At 36.7% G+C, this 16,582-nt stretch overlaps 1 protein-coding gene across 4 annotated transcripts in view; it reads left to right on the top strand.

The window, feature by feature from the left end:
* Positions 1-16,582, top strand: part of NR2C2 (nuclear receptor subfamily 2 group C member 2) — an 83,197-nt gene that overhangs the window by 33,429 nt on the left and 33,186 nt on the right. The window lies entirely within an intron of this gene.

Genomic DNA, 16,582 nt, shown 5'->3' with positions numbered 1-16,582 from the left:
TTCTAATTTTTGTGTATAATGTGAGGTATTCTTTCTTATAAAAAGAAAATAAGAATTTTCCATTCAAGACGCATCTCACTAGTACAATTAATCATGGTAACAAAGATATTTATATACTGTTTATAACTCAGGCTTTAGAAAAAATTTTCAGAAGTTTGTGATAGTATTAATAGTAACTATGTGGTGAATAGAATTAATACTTAACATATTATTTACTAACCCTCTCATCAATCCCATAAAGTAGTAACAATATGTCTATGTTGAATTTGAGAAAACCGAAGTTTAGAGGGTTTAAATGACTTTCTCAGGGTGACAGTATGTGTTTCAGAGCCTAGGTCTATCTGATTCCATAGCCTATGGGTACTCAAATAATGTTGATTCCTTTAAAACTTCTAAAAAATAAAGTGAGTCAGAAAGGCAGAATATTATTCTATCAGTTAAGAATTCAGAATATCTGAAATGGGTGGAATTAACTTGCAGAGTAATAATAGACTCAACCAGAATTCTAAACGTTCATTACTAAAGAAGGATTTAATGCCTATGCACTGATAAAATGACTGGCCAGCCTTTTCTTCTTAATTACAAATAAACAGAGCTAAGAAATATATGTACATGGATGCTGGGAGATATATTCTGCAAGATTTGAGCCTCATCACACCCTCTCTAAAATGGTTTGTGCCTATTCTGCGTATCTCTTAACCAAGAGAAAACTAATATATACAAAGCATTTTGTAAACTAAAAGTCACTATGAGAATATTGCATTCTGTTGTCTGTTTTTTTTTTGAGGTACGCGGGCCTCCCACTGTCGCGGCCTCTCCCGCTGCGGCACGCACGGGACGCACAGGCTCAGCGGACATGGCTCACAGGCCCAGCCGCTCCGCGGCACGTGGGATCTTCCTGGATTGGGGCACGAACCCGTGTCCCCTGCATCAGTGGGCGGACTCTCAACCACTGCGCCACCAGGGAAGCCCTCATGCTGTGCTTTATAAAATTGAGATATAATTCACTTACCGTAAAATTCACCCTTTTAAAGTGTACAGTTTAGCAGTTTCGCAAGGTTGTACAGCCATCACCACTGTCTAATTCTAGAACATTTTCATCATTTCAGAAAGAAACTCCAGGGAATTCCCTGGCTGCCCTGTGGTTAGGACTCCACGCTTTCACTGTGAGGGCGTGGGTTCGATCCCTAGTCAGGGAACTAAGATCCCACAAGCCACGCGGTGCGGCTAAAAATAAAAGAAAGAAACTCCATATCTATTAGCAGTTATCTCCCCTTTCCCCCATCCCTTCAGTCCCTGGCACCCACTAATCTACCTTCTATCCCTATGGATTGCCTATTCTGGGCATGTTAGAAATGAAATCATACAATATATGGTCTTTTGTGACTGATTTCATCCATGTTGTAGCATGTATCGGTCCTTCATTCCTTTTTATTGCCAAATAATATTCCATTGCATAGACATACCACATTTTCTTTATTCATTCATCAGTCTATAGATATTTGATTGTTTTTACTTTGGGGCTATTACAAATAATACTGATGTGAACATTTCTACACAAGATTTTTGTAGAGATATGTTTGTCCTTCTCTTGGGTATATACCTAGGAGTGGAATTGTTGGTTTATATGGCAACTCTGTGTAACCTTTGAGAACTGACCACACTGTTTTCCAAAGATGCTGTACCATTCTGTATTCCCTCCAGCAGTGTATTAGAGTTCGTTTTCCCACATCCTTGCCAACACTTGTTATAGTCTCATCTTTTTGATTGTAGCCATCCTAGTGGGTGTGAAGTGGTATCTCATTGTGGGCTTAAATTGAATATCCTTAATAACTAATGATGTTGATCATCTCCTATGCTACTGGTCATTTGTATATCTTCTTGGGAGAAATTTCTACTCAATTTCTTTGCCTCTTTGTTTTTTTTTAAATATTATAATAGTTCTTTATAGTCTATATGTGCATGTCCATGTATCAGATACATGATTTGCAAAATTTTTCTCCCATTTTGTAGGTGTCTTTCCACTTTCTAAAGGATGTCCTTTGAAACACAAAACTTTTTAATTTTGATGATGGCTACTTCATCTAATTTTTCTTTTGTTACTTATGCTTTGATATCATATCTAGGAAACCATCACCTAATCCAAGTTCACGAAGAGTTATACCTATGTTTTCTTCTAAGAGTTTTATAGTTTTAGCTCTTACATTTAAATCTTTGATCCATTTTAAGTTAATTTTTTCCCATTTTTTAATTGTAATAAAATACATATAAAATTTACCATTTTAACTATTTTTAAGTATACAGGTCAGTGGTATTAAATACACTCATAATGTTGTGCAACTTTCACCACTATCCATCTCCATAACTTTTCATCTTGTAAAACTGAAACTCTATACCCAGTAAACACTAATTCCCATTGCCTACTTTTCCTAGTACCTAGGAACCACCACTCTACTTTCTATTGCTATGAATTTGACTACTCTCAATACTTCATATAAGTGAAATCATACAATAGTCGTCTTTTTGTGACTGGCTTATTTCACTTAGCATAATGTCCTCAGAGTTCATCTGTGTTGTAGCATGTGCCAAAATTTCCTCATTTTAAAAAGCTGAATAATATTCCATTGAACGCATATACCACATTTTGCTTATCCATTCATCTGTACATGGACACTTGGGTTGCTTCCACCCCTTGAGTATTATGATCAATGCCGCTGTAAATGTGTGTACAAATCTCTCTTTGAGGCACTGCTTTCAACTCTTTTGTGTATATCCCCAGAAGTGGAATTGCTGGATCATATGGTAATTCTAGTTTAATTTTTTAAGGAACCACAATCCTGTTTTTTGTAGCCGCTGTGCTATTTTATATTCCCACCAGCAGTGCACAAGGGTTCCAATTTCTCTGCATCCTCACCAACACTTGTTATTTTCTGGGGTGTGTTTTTTTGGTTTTGTTTTTGTTTGTTTGTTTTTTGATAGTAGCCATCCTAATGGGTATGAGATGGTATCTCGTAGTTTTGATTTTTATTTCCCCAATGATTAGTGATGTTGAACAGGCTTTCGTGTGCTTATTGGCCATTTGTGTATTTTCTTTGGAGAAATGTCTGTTCAAATCTTTTGCCCATTTTTTAGTCAGGTTGAGTTTTTTTTTTAATGTTGTTGAGTTTTAGAAGTTCTTTATATAATCTGGAAATTAATGCCTTATGAGATACATGATTTGCAAATGTTTTCTCTCATTCTGTAGGTTGCCTTTTTACTCTGTTGATATTGTCTTTCGATGCGCAAATTTTAAAAGTTTTTATGAAGTTCATGTTGTGTGTGGTTTTTTTTCTTTTGTTGCCTGTGCCTTTTGTGTCATATTCATGAAATCATTACCAAATCCAATGTGTGATACTTTTCTCCCATGTTTTCTTCTGAGAGTTTTATAGTTTTAGGTCTTTGATCCATTTTGAGTTAAATTTTGTGTATGGTGTGAGGTAAGAGTCCAGCTTCATTCTTATGCATGTGAATATCCAGTTTTCCTAGTATCATTTGTTGAAAAGAATGTCTTTTCCACATTGAATGGTCTTGGCTCCCTTGTCAAAAAATCATAACGTTATATGCAATGATTTATTTCTGGAATCTTTTTTCCTTTGGTCTGTATGTTTGTCTTTATGTCAGTACCACAGTTTTGTGACTATAGCTTTGTAGCACGTCTTGAAATCAGGAAGTGATCCAGCTTTTTTCTTTATCAAGGTAGTTTTGTCTATTTGGGATTCCCTTGAGATTCCACATGAAGTTCAGGATGGATTTTTCTATTTCTGCAAAAAAGAAATCATTGAAATTTTGATAGGAATTGCATTGAATCTATAAATCACTTTGGGAAATATTGACATCCTAGCAATATTAAGTCTTCCAACCCCATGAACATGGAAAAGGTTTCCATTTATTCTTTAATTCCTCTCAGCAATGTATTGTAGTTTTTAAGGTACAGATCTTTTACCTTTTACTTCTTCTTTTCCAATTTGGATGCCTTTTCTTTCTTTTGCTTGCCTAATTCCTCTGGCTAGAACTTCTAGTACAATGTTGAGTAGAGGTGGTGAAAGCAGGCATCCTTGCTTTTGTTCCTTATCTTAGAGGAAAAGCTTTCAGTCTTTCACCATTGACTGTGATGTTCACTGTGGGTTTTTCATACATGGCTTTTATTATGTTGAGATAGTCTACTATCCTAATTCCTTGAGTGTTTTTATCATGAAAGGGTGATAAATTTTGTCAAATGCCTTTTCTCCTTCTATTGAGATGATATTGTGGGGTTTTTTCCTTCATTCTGTTAATGCAGTGTATTACAGTGATAGATTTTTACGTGTTGATTCATCCTTGCATTTCAGGAATAAGTTCCACTTGGTCATGGAGTATAGTCTTTTTAATATGCTGCTGATACAAGTTTGCTTGTATTTTGCTGAGGATTCTTGTATCAGAGTTCATGAGGGATATTGGTCTGTAGTTTTCTTGTAGTGTGTTTGCCTGGCTTTGGTATCAGGGTAATGCTGGCCTCAAATGAGTTTGGAAGTGTTCCTTACTCTTCAGTATTTTGGAATAGTTTGAGAATGCTTCTTTAAATGTTTGGAAGAAATGACCAGTGAAGCCTTTGGGTCCAGGGGTTTTCTTTATGGGAAAATTTTTTTTATTATTATTGATTCAGTCTCCTTAGTAGTTATAAGTCTCTTCATGTTTTCTATTTCTTCATGATTTACTCATGGTATGTTTTGTTTCTAGGAGTTTGTTCATTTTGTCTAGGTTGTCCAATTTATTGGCATACAATTACTCTTTCTTATAATGTTTTATATTTCTGTAGAATTGTTAATAATGTCCTCACTTTGATTTCTGATTTCAGTAATTTGAGTCTTCTCTTTTTTTTCCTTAGTCTGTCTAGCTAAAGATTTGTCAATTTTGTTGATCTTTTCAAATAATCAATTTTTAGTTTCATTGATTTTCTGTTTTCTATATTTCTGTTTTCTCTTCTCCTGCCAGCTTTGGATTCAGTTTGTTCTTTTTTTATTCTAGTTGTAAAAGTTAGTTTGCTCATTTGAGATTTTTTTTTTTTAATGTAAGTACTTAGAGCTCATAAATTTCCCACTTAACACCACTTTTGCAGTGTCCCCTAAGTTTTGGTATGTTGTGTTTTCGTTTCCATTCATCTCTAAGTTTTTTATAATTACCCTCGTGATTTCCTCTTTGATCCATTGGCTGTTTAAGAATGTGTTATTTAATTTCCACAGATTTGCAATTTTTTGCAGTTTCCTTCTGTTGGTGATTTCTAACTTCATCCTGTTATGGTCAGAGAAGACACTTTGTATGGTATCTGTCTTTTAAAATTTGTTGAGATTTAATTTGTGGCTGAACTTATGGCCTGTCCTGGAGAGTGTCCCATGTGTACTAGAGAAGAATGTGTCTTTGTTGTTTCTGAGTAGAGTGTTCTGTATAGTGTGTTCAATCTAGTTAGTTTTTATTGTGTTAAGTCTTCTATTTCCTCATATATCTTCGGTCTAGTGGTTCTGTCCATTACTGAGATTGGGCTATTGAAGTCTCCAATTATTATTGCAGAACTGTCCATTTCTTCCTTAAGTTCTATCAGTTTGGGCTTCACATATTTTTCTGGTTATTAGGTGTGTAAATGTTTGTGATTGTTATATCTTCTTGCTGTGTTGATCCTCTTATTAGTATCCTTCTTTGTCTCTTACAACCTTTTGAAATTTAAAGTCTATTTTGTTTGATTTTAGTACAGCTACCTCTGCTGTCTTTTGGTTTCTATTCGCATGGTCTTTTTCCTTTCATTTTCAGTCTATTTGTATCTTTGGCTCTAAAGTGAGTCTCTTATAGGCAGCATACAGTTGGAACACAGTTTCTCTATAATATTCTGCCGTTATCTCCTGATTAGAGAGTTTAATCCATTTGCATTTAAATATTTACTAATGAGGAGGGACTTCTGTCATTTTGCTCTTCGTTTTATATATGCCTTACAGCTTTTTCTGTCCTTCATTTCCTGCATTCCTGTCTTCTTTATGTTTAGTTGATTTTTTTGGTATTGAAATGTTTAAATCATTTCTCATTTTTTTGTATATATTCTATAGCTGTTTTCTTCATGGTTACCATGGGGATTACATATAACATCCTAAAGTTACAGATTCACTCTAGTTTGAATTTATACCAACTTAACTTCAATCACACAGAAAAACATTCTTGCTTTACAGCTCTGTCCCCACCCCTTTCAGTTGTTGTTGTCACAGATTACATCTTTATGCATTGTGTGCCCAAAAACATAAGCTAATAATTCTTTTAAATACATTAGTCTCCTATGTAGAAAACAAGAGTTAAAGTCACAACAGTACTAGCTTTTACACTGATAATTGAGGGGTTTTTTTTCTTTAAATGTATTTGTAGAAAATAAAAAGTATAGTTGTAAACCATCACTACAATAATACTAGCTTTTATAATTGCCCACGTAGTTACCTGTATTGAAATCTTTATTTCTCCAATGTCCTAGTGTTTTTTCCTTTCACCTTGCAGGACTCCCTTGAGCATTTCTTGCAGGGCAAAGCTAGTGATCACAAATTCCCTTACCTTTTGTTTATCTGGGAATGTCTTGGTTTCTCCCTCTGTTTTAAAAATATGTATTTATTTATCTGTTTATTTTAATTGAGGTATAGTTGATTTACAATGTTGTGTTTCTGGCGTACAGCAGAGTGATTCAGTTTTTTATATATATATTCTTTTTCATATTCTTTTCCATTATGGTTTATTACAGGATATTGAATATAGTTCCCTGTGCTATACAAAAGGACCTTGTTGTTTATCTATTTTATATATGTAAATATATGTAGTATATATATGTGTGTGTGTGTATAGTTTGCGATAAAAGAAATTTTCACGTATTGAGATACAGGGAAGTCATTCTGGCTTATGCATGAGTTAACCTGAATTTTATGCTAACTAAAATAGCCTGTTTGTGGCGTATCAAACATACATTGTACATATGCTTTAATTATTAAAGAAAAGGGCACACTGACCAGAAGTAAAGAATGTCCATGTCAAAAATAAAGATTCCTCTCTTCCTTAGGTGCCAATGCTGGGCCTTCTTTGATGATAAAACTCCCTTCCCAGGTGCCAAGGCCATGCTGACTTACTGATCACTGATCTTTGTGGGGTCTTTTGTTTTTAAACCTTGAAGAAATGTAATGTTCTTTGTTCTGACAAGATATAAAACTGTGCTGGAAACCATGCTTCTCCAGAGGAGCTTCTCAGACTAATCTGGGAAGCTGGCTTTTGGGCTTGTCCTTAGTTTGGCTCAAATAAAACTCTTCTTACTATAGATTCTTTATTGATTATTTTCATTGACACTTGTATCTGCTAATCCCAAACTCCTAATTTATCCCCTTCCCCTTTGGTAACCATAAGTCTGTTTTCTACGTCTGTGAGTCTGCTTCTGTTTTGTAAATAAGTTCATTTGTATCATTTTTTTTAAAGATTCCACACATAAGTGATATCATATGCTGTTTCTCTTTCTCTTTCTCACTTACTTCACTTAGTATGATAATCTCTAGGTCCATCCATGTTGCTGCAAATGGCATTATTTCATTCTTTTTTATGGCTGAGTTGTATTCCACTACACACACACACACACACACACACACACACACACACACACACACACTGCATCTGCTTTATCCATTCATCTGTTGATGGACATTTAGGTTGCTTCCATGTCTTGGCTATTGTAAATAGTGTTGCTGTGAACATTGGGGTGATGTTTCTTTTTGAATTAGAGTTTTCACCAGATACATGCCTAGGAGTGCGGTTGCTGGATCATATGGCAACTCTTTCTTTTAGTTTTTTAGCAAACCTCCATGCTGTTTTCCACAGTAGCTGCACCAATTTACATTCCTACCAACAGTGTAGGAGGGTTGTCTTTTCTCCACACCCTCTCCAGCATTTATTATTTGTAGACTTTAAAAAAATTTTTTATTTATTTTTATTTTTGGTTGTGTTGGGTCTTTGTTGCTGCACAGGGACTTTCTCTAGTTGCGGCGAGCGGGGGCTACTCTTCATTGCAGTGCACGGGCTTCTCATTGTGGTGGCTTCTCTTGTGGAGCACAGGCTCTAGGCACGTGGGCTCAGCAGTTGTGGCTTGCAGACTCTAGAGCGCAGGCTCAGTAGTTGTGGCGCACAGGCTTAGTTGCTCCAAGGCATGTGGGATCTTCCCGGATCAGGCCTCGAACCCATGTCCCCTGCATTGGCAGGTGGATTCTTAACCAGTGTGCCACCAGGGCTTCTATTTGTAGACTTTTTAATGATGACCATTCTGACTAGTGTGAGGTGATACCTCATTATAGTTTTGATTTGCATTTCTCTAATAATTAGCGATGTTGAGCATCTTTTCATGTGCCTATTGGCCAACTGTATGGTTTTCTTTGGAGAAATATCTATTTAGGTCTTCTGCCCATTTTTTGACTGGGTTGTTTGCCTTTTTCTGTTATTGAGTTGTATGAGCTGTTTGTATATTTTGGAAATTAAGCCCTTGTCAGTCACATCATTTGCAGGTATTTTCTCACAGTCCGCAGGTTGTCTTTTTGTTTTGTTTATGGTATACTTTGCTGTGCAAAAGCTTGTACGTTTTATTTTTGTTTTTATTTCTATTGTCTTGGGAGACTGACCTCAGAAAACATTGCTACGATTTATGTCAGAGAATGTTTTGCCTATGTTCTTTTCTAGGAGTTTTATGGTGTCATGTTTTATATATGTCTTTAAGCCATTTTGAGTTTATTTTTGTGTAGGGTGTGAGGGAGTGTTCTAACTTTGTTGAGTTACATGCGGCTGCCCAGTTTTCCCAACACCACTTGCTGAAGAGAGTCCTTTCTTCATTGTGTATTCTTGCCTCCTTTGTCGAAGATTAATTGACCACAGGTGTGTGGGTTTATTTCTGGTTGATCCATATGTCTGCATTTGTGCCAATATCATGAGATTTTGATTACTCTTGCTTTGTAGTATTGGCTGAAATCTGGGAGGATTATGCTTCCAGCTTTATTCTTTTTTCCTCGGGATTGCTTTGGCAGTTCTGGGTCTTTTTTTTTTTTTTTTTTTTTTTGGTACGCAGGCCTCTCACTGTTGTGGCCTCTCCCGTTGCGGAGCTCAGGCTCCGGATGCGCAGGCTCAGCAGCCATGGCTCATGGGCCCAGCTGCTCCGTGGCATGTGGGATCTCCTGGACCGGGGCACGAACCCGTCTCCCCTGCATCAGCAGGCGGACTCAACCACTGCGCCACCAGGGAAGCCCTCTGGGTCTTTTATGGTTCCATAAAATTTATAGGAGTATTCGTTCTAGTTCTGTGAAAAATGTCATGGGTAATTTGATAAGCATTGCATTAAATCTGTAGATTGCTTTGGGTAGTGTGGCCACTTTAACAATATTAATTCTTCCAATCCAAGAACATGGGATATCTTTCCATTTCTTTGCATTATCTTCAAATTCCTTTATCAGTGTTTTATAGTTCTCAGCATGTAAGTCTTTCACCTCCTTGGTCAGGTTTATTCCTAAATATTTTACTTTTTAATGCGATTTTTAAAGGGTTTTTTTTTTTACGTTCTAATATTTCATTGCTAGTGTAAAGAAATACAACTGATTTATGTATGTTAACCTTGTATCCCTGCTACCTTGCTGAATTAACTTATCACTTCTAGTAGTTTTTATGTGGAGTCTTGAGGGTCTTCTGTATCTTAGTACCATGTCATCTGCGTATAATGACAATTTTACCTCTTCCTTCCCGTTTGGATACCTTTTATTTCTTTTTCTTGTCTGATTGTTGTGGCTAGGACTTCCAAAACTTGTTGAATAGAAGTGGTAAGAGTGGTCATCCTTGCTTTATTCCAGATTTTAGCAGGAAGGCTTTCAGCTTTTCACCATTGAGTATTATGTAGGCTGTGGGTTAGTCATAAATAGCTTTTATTATGTTGAGATATGTTCCCTCTATTACTTGGCAAGAGTTTTTATTATGAATGGATGTTGAATTTTATCAAATGCCTTTTCTGCGTATATTGAGATGATCATGTGGTTTTGTCTTTTCTTTTGTTGATGTGTTGTATCACACTGATTCATTTATGTATGTTGAACCATTCTTGTGACCCTGGGATGAATCCAAGTTGGTTGTGGTGTATGATCTTTTTTATGTATTGTTGGGTTCAGTTTGCTAATATTTTCTTGAGAATTTTTGCATCTGTACTCATCAAAGATATTGGCCTGTAATTTTCTTTTTTGGTGGTGTCTTTGTCTGGTTTTGGCATCAGGGTGAGGTGGCTTTCTAGAACGACTTTGGGAGTGTACCCTCCTCTTCACTCTTTTGGAAGAGTTTGAGAATGATTGGTGTAAGTTCTTTTAATGTTTTGTAGAATTCCCCAGTGAAGCCATCTGGTCTTCGACTTTTGTTTGCAGGGAGTTTTTTAAATTACGGATTCTATTTCACGTCTAGTAATCAGTCTGTTCAAATTATTTCTTCTCGATTCAGTTTTGGTGGGCTGTATGTTTCTAGAAACCTGTCCATTTCTTCTAGGTTGTCCAATTTGTTGGCATATAGTTGTATTCTTTTATGTTTTTTTTGTATTTCTGTGGTATCAGTTTTTACTTGTCCTCTTTCGTTTATTTTGTTTATTGGGTCCTCTCTCTTTTCTTTATGGTGAGCCTGGCTAGAGGTTTGTAGATTTTGTTTACCCTTTCAAAAACCCAGCTCTTGGTTTGATTGTTCTTTTTCTGTTGTTTTTTTAATCTCTGTTTATTTCCTCTCTGGTCTTTATTATTTTCTTCCTTCTGCTGACTTAAGGTTTTGTTTGTTCTCCTTTTTCTAATTCTTTTAGATGGCAGGTTAGGATGCTTATTTGAGATTTTTCTTGTATTTTGAGGAAAGCCTGTATTGCTATGAACTTTCTTCTAAGGACAGTTTTTGCTGCCTCCCATAGATTTTGTATGGTTGTGTTATCATTGTCATTTATTTCAACATATGTTCTGATTTCATCGTTGACCTATTGATTTTTTAGCACCATGTTGTTTAGTCTCCATGTAATCGTTTTTTTTTTTCCTCATTTCTCTTTCTGTGGTTGATTTCTAGTTTCGTGCTGCCATTGTGGTCAGAAAAGATGCTTGAAATGATTTCTGTCCTCTTAAATTTGTTGAGACTTGTTACGTGTCCTAGTGTATGGTCTATCCTAGAGAAAGTTCCATGTGCACTTGAAAAGAATATGTATTCTGGGTTTTTTTGATGTAGTGTCCTGAAAATATCAATTAAGTCTAACTGTTCTATTGTGTCATTTAGGATCTCTGTTGCTTTATTGATTTTTCTGTCTGGACGATCTGTCTACTGATGTCAGTGAGGTGTTAAAATTTCCTACTATTACTGTGTTCTCATCAGTTTCTCCATTTATATCTGTTAGTATTTGTTTTATCTATATAGGTGCTCCTATATTGGGTGCATATGTTAATGAGCATAATAGCCTCTTCTTGTATTGATCCTTTTATCATTATATAGTGTCCTTCTTTGTCTTTCTTTATGGATTTTGTTTTAAAGTCTGTTTTGTCTCATATGAGTATTGCTGCCCCTGCTTTCTTCTGATTTCCGTTTGCATGAAATATCTTTTTCCATCCCTTCACTTTCAATCTATGTGTGTTTTTCACTCTAAAGGGTTCCTTGTAGGAAGCATATTGTAGGCTCTTATTTTATTATCCAGTCTACCACTCTGTGTCATTTGATGGGGGCATATAATTTAAGGTAAATATTAATAGATATATATTTATTGCGATTGTAAATGTTTTCCAGTTGATTTTATATTTCTTCTTCGTTCCTTTTTTTTGTTTCTCCTTTTGTGGTTTGATGGTTTTCTTTTATATTATGCTTGTGTTTTCTTATTTTAGTTTTTGTGAATAATGTTTTTGATTTGTGGTTACCCTGTTTTTCAGGTATGCTAACCTATTACTGTTATCTACTTGCTTTAGACTGGTTGTCATATAGGCTCCAAATACATTCTAAAAAAAAAAAATCTACAATTTCTTACTCCCTTCCCCACATTTTATGATTTTTATGTCCTCTTTTTTTTTTTTTTTTGCGGTACGCGGAGCTCTCACTGTTGTGGCCTCTCCCGTTGTGGAGCATAGTCTCTGGACGCGCAGGCTCAGCGGCCATGGCTCATGGGCCCAGCTGCTCCACGGCATGTGGGATCTTCCCGGACCAGGGCACGAACTCGTGTCCCCTGCATCGGCAGGCAGACTCTCAACCACTGCGCCGCCAGGGAAGCCCCTATGTCCTCTTTTATATCTTCATGTTTATGCTTTTGCTGTTCATTGTAGTTATCACTTTCACCTCCCAAATTTTTTTAAAATTTTTTAATCTGCATACTGGCTTATTTAAGTGATATACTTTTCAATTATGTTTTTTTAAGTAATTTATTTATCTATCTGTCTATTTATTTTTGACGGTGTTGGGTCTTCATTGCTGTAGATGGGCTTTCTCTAGTTGCAGCAAGTGGGGAGTACTCTTTGTTGCGGTGTGTGGGCTTATTGCAGTGGCTTCTCTTGTTAAGGAGCATGGTCTCTAGGCACGTGGGCTTTGGTAGTTGTGGCATGCAGACTCTAGAGCACAGGCTCAGTAGTTGTGGCACACGGGCTTAGTTGCTCTGCGACGTATGGTATCTTCCCAGACCAGGCTCGAACCCCTGTTCCCTGCATTGGCAAGCGGATTCTTAACCACTGCGCCACCAGGGAAGGCCCCAATTGTGGGTTGTTTTTTTTTTCTTTCCTATAGATTCTTGCTGCTGCTGCTGCTGCTGCTTTTTTTTTTTTTTGCTTCTATCTTATTTAGAGAAGACTTTTTTATATTTCTTTCAGGTTAAAAGTTTAGTATTGCTGTATTCTTTTAGTTTTTGCTTGTCTGAGAAATTCTTTGACTCTCCTTCTATTCTAATGATAATCTTGTTGTGTAGAGTATCCTACGATGCAGGTTTTTCCCTTTTAGGACTTAGAATTTATCTTGCCACTCCCTTCTGACCCGCAGCATTTCTGTAGAGAAATCACCAGATAGCCTTATGGGGGTTCCCTTATAAAATTAACTCTTTGTTTTTCTCTTGCTGCGTTTAGAGTCCTCTCTTTATCTTTAACTTTTGCCGTTTTAATTATAATCTCCCTCACTTTTGAAGGATAGTTTTGCCGGGTATGGTATTTTGGGTTGACAGGTTTCTTTTCTTTGAGCACTTTGACTGTATTGGCCAACTGCCTTCTGGCCTCCAAAGTTTCTCCTGAGAAATCTGCAAATAGTCTAATTGCAGGTCCTTTGTATGTGATAGTTTGCTTCTCTCTTACTGTTTTCAAGATGTTCTCTTCTTGTCTTTTGAAAGTTTGATTATAATGTCTTGATTTCGGTCTCTTTGAGTTCCTATTACTTGGAGTTTGGTGGGCTTGGATGTTTATGTTCATGTCTTTGATCAAATTTGGGAAGTTTTCAGACATTATTTCTTCATATATTCTTTGCTCACCCCCTTTTTGTCCTCCAGACTCCCACAATGCTATGTTGGTCTACTTTTTGGTATCCTGTAGGCCTCATAGGCATTGGTCAGTTTTCTTCAATCTTTTTTCTTTCTGTTCCTCAGACTCACTACTTTCTATCAAGGTAACTGATTCTTCTGCTTGTTCAACTCTTCCTTTGAATCCTTTTAGTGAATTTTTCATTTCAGTTATTGTAGTTTTCAGCTCCAAAAAATTTTTTTTGGTTTCTTTCTAGGTTTTATATCTGTTTATTGGTATTTCCATTTTGTTCTTACATCGTTTGTTGAGTTTTCCACGTCTTCCTTTAGTTCAGTCTTTGTCTAATACATTTGACATGAGATCTTTTTCAGGGATAACTTACATTGATTTTTTTTTTCCTTTGAATGGATCATAATTTCTTGTTTCTTTGTATGCCACGTGGTTTTGTTATTGTTGTTGAAACAACATTTGAATCTGGACATTTAAATCTAATAATGTGGTAGCTGTGGAAATCAGATTCTCTCCCTTTCCAAATATTTACTGTTTTTTGTTACTTTATTGTTTTTGTTGTAAGCTGTTTTCCAAGGAGCATCCTGACATGTAAACTTAACGTCTTTTCTAGGGTCTTTTCTGAACCTGTGCCTTTCTCTGAGCATGTGTATTTACTTTCTAATTGTCCCTATATATGCAGTTAGTTTTGAATGTCCTTGTCTTTAATGTCTGGTTCCCAATAGAGGATAAAGAGAAAAATGGGGAGGTGGGGGAAGCAGTCCAGTCTTTTAAGTCCCCTGGAAATCACTTCAGCAGAAATGGAGGGGCTTGCAACAGTAGGAAGAAGTACAAAGACAATGGATACCCCTTCTTTGTCTGCACCTGTGGGATCAGAGGAAGCAATCATTGATTGGAGCACAGATCCCCAGTATTTGGAGGACAAGGGCCCTTTTTGCCCACCCTGGCTCCCACAAGCTGTGTGCAAGCTGCTTCTGGAACATGTGCACAGGTGCCTGTTATAGGGTAGATGTGGGGAATGGGTAGCTGCTGCTACTGTGCTAGGAGCTGGAGTTGACCAAAATTAACTGCAATTTATGGTCCAAGGCTTCCCCTGGAAATTGCAAGCCTCCAGTAGACTCCTGAGTTCCAAAATAGTTACATCAGACAGATTCCACTAGTGCAATTGTGGTCTAGGTAGGGAAAGAGATTCCTGGTGCTTCCTACTCCACCATCTTCCCAGAATTCTCTCTCTTGAGTTAATTGTTTTCCATATAGTAGGAGGGAGGGGTCCAGTTTCATTCTTCTATGTTGTGTCCAGTTGTTCCATTACCATTTGTTGAAAATACTGTTCTTTCCCCATTGAATTGGCACGCCACTTTTGTCAAAAATCATCTGACCACATATGGGAGGGTTTATTTCTGGGCTCTTTGTTCTTTTTTGTTGGTCATTGTGTCTGTTTTTATGCCATTGCCAACAGTTTTGATTACTGTAGCTTTATAATAAGTTTTGAAGCCAAGAAGTGTGAGTCCTCCAACTTTGTTCTTTTTCAAGATTGTTTGGCTATTCTGGGTCCCTTGCATTTCCATGAGTTTTAGGATGAGCTTGTCAATTTATGCAATGTAGACAGCTAGAATTTTGATAGCAACTATATTAAATCTGTTGATCAATTTGTGTAATATTGTCATCTTAACAATATTAAATCTTCTGATGAATGAACACAGATGTCATCTAGGTCTTCTTTAATTTCTTTCAACAGTGTTTTGTAGTTTTCAGTATACAAATACTACACTTTTGTTAAATTTATTCCTAACTATTTTCTTGTGTTTGATGCTATGGTCAGTGGGATTGTTCCTTTAATTTTATTTTCTGATTGCTCTTTGCTAACTTATAGAAAGATAACTTATTTTTATATGTTGATCTTATATTCTGCAACCTTGAAACTCATTTACTAGCGCTAATAGTTTTTCTGTGGATTCTTTCAGATTTTCTGTGTGCAAGATCGTATCATCTGCAAAAAGAGATAGTTTTTCTTCTTTCCAAATCTGGCTGCTTTTGTTTCTTTTTCTTTCCTAATTGCCCTGTCTAGAACTTCCAGTACAGTGTCAAGTAGACATGGTGAAAGCAGACATCTTTGTCTTGTTCCTGATCTTAGGAGAAAGCTTTCAGTCTTCCATCACTAAGTATTATGTTAGCTGTATTTTATAGATACTCGTTATCAGATTGATAGAATATCAGTACTTCTATTCTTTTTTTAAATATGTACTTTATTTTATTTTTGGTTGCATTGGGTCTTTGCTGCTGCAAGCAGGCTTTCTCTAGTTGCAGTGAGCAGGGGCTACTCTTCGTTGCCGTGCACAGGCTTCTCATTTCAGTGGCTCCTCTTGTTGCAGAGCACGGGCTCTAGGCACGCGGGCTTCAGTAGTTGTGGTGCGCAGGCTCAGTAGTTGTGGTGCACAGGCTTAGTTGCTCCTCAGCATGTGGGATCTTCCCAGACCAGGGCTCGAACCCCTGTCCCCTGCATTGGCAGGCGGATTCTTAACCACTGCGCCACCGGGGAAGCCTAGTACTTCTGTTCTTATTTTCGTGAGTGTTTTTATCATGAAAGAGTGTTGAATTTTGTCAAATGCTTCCTCTGTACGTTGAGATGATCATTTGGCTTTTGTCCTCTGTTCTTGGGTGTGTTATATTGTTTGATTCATATGCTGAACCAACCTTGCATTCCTGGGATAAATCCCACTTAGTCATAGTGTATGATTCTTTATATGCTTCTGGATTCATTTTGCTAGGGTTTTGTTGCAGATTGTTGCATCTATATTCATAAGGAATATTGATCTGTAGTTTTCTTGTGATGTCTGTCTGGTTTTGGTATCAGGTAATCCTGGCCTCATAGAATGAATTGGGAAGTGTTGCTTCCTCCTCCTCCTCCTCTTCTTCTTTTTCCTTTTTTTGTTTTTTGTTTTTTTGAAGTTTGAAAAGCATTGGTTCATGATATACTTTTATTCAAGGAAAAATAATATCTGCTCACTTCAGGTGCCCAAGTGACCATTCAGAACCTTGAA

The sequence above is a fragment of the Tursiops truncatus genome, chromosome 10 (assembly GCF_011762595.2).
Source record: "Tursiops truncatus isolate mTurTru1 chromosome 10, mTurTru1.mat.Y, whole genome shotgun sequence".
Classification (NCBI taxonomy): domain Eukaryota; kingdom Metazoa; phylum Chordata; class Mammalia; order Artiodactyla; family Delphinidae; genus Tursiops; species Tursiops truncatus.
The sequence above is the reverse complement of the archived record's forward strand: the minus strand, read 5'-3'. Positions and strand labels throughout refer to the sequence as shown.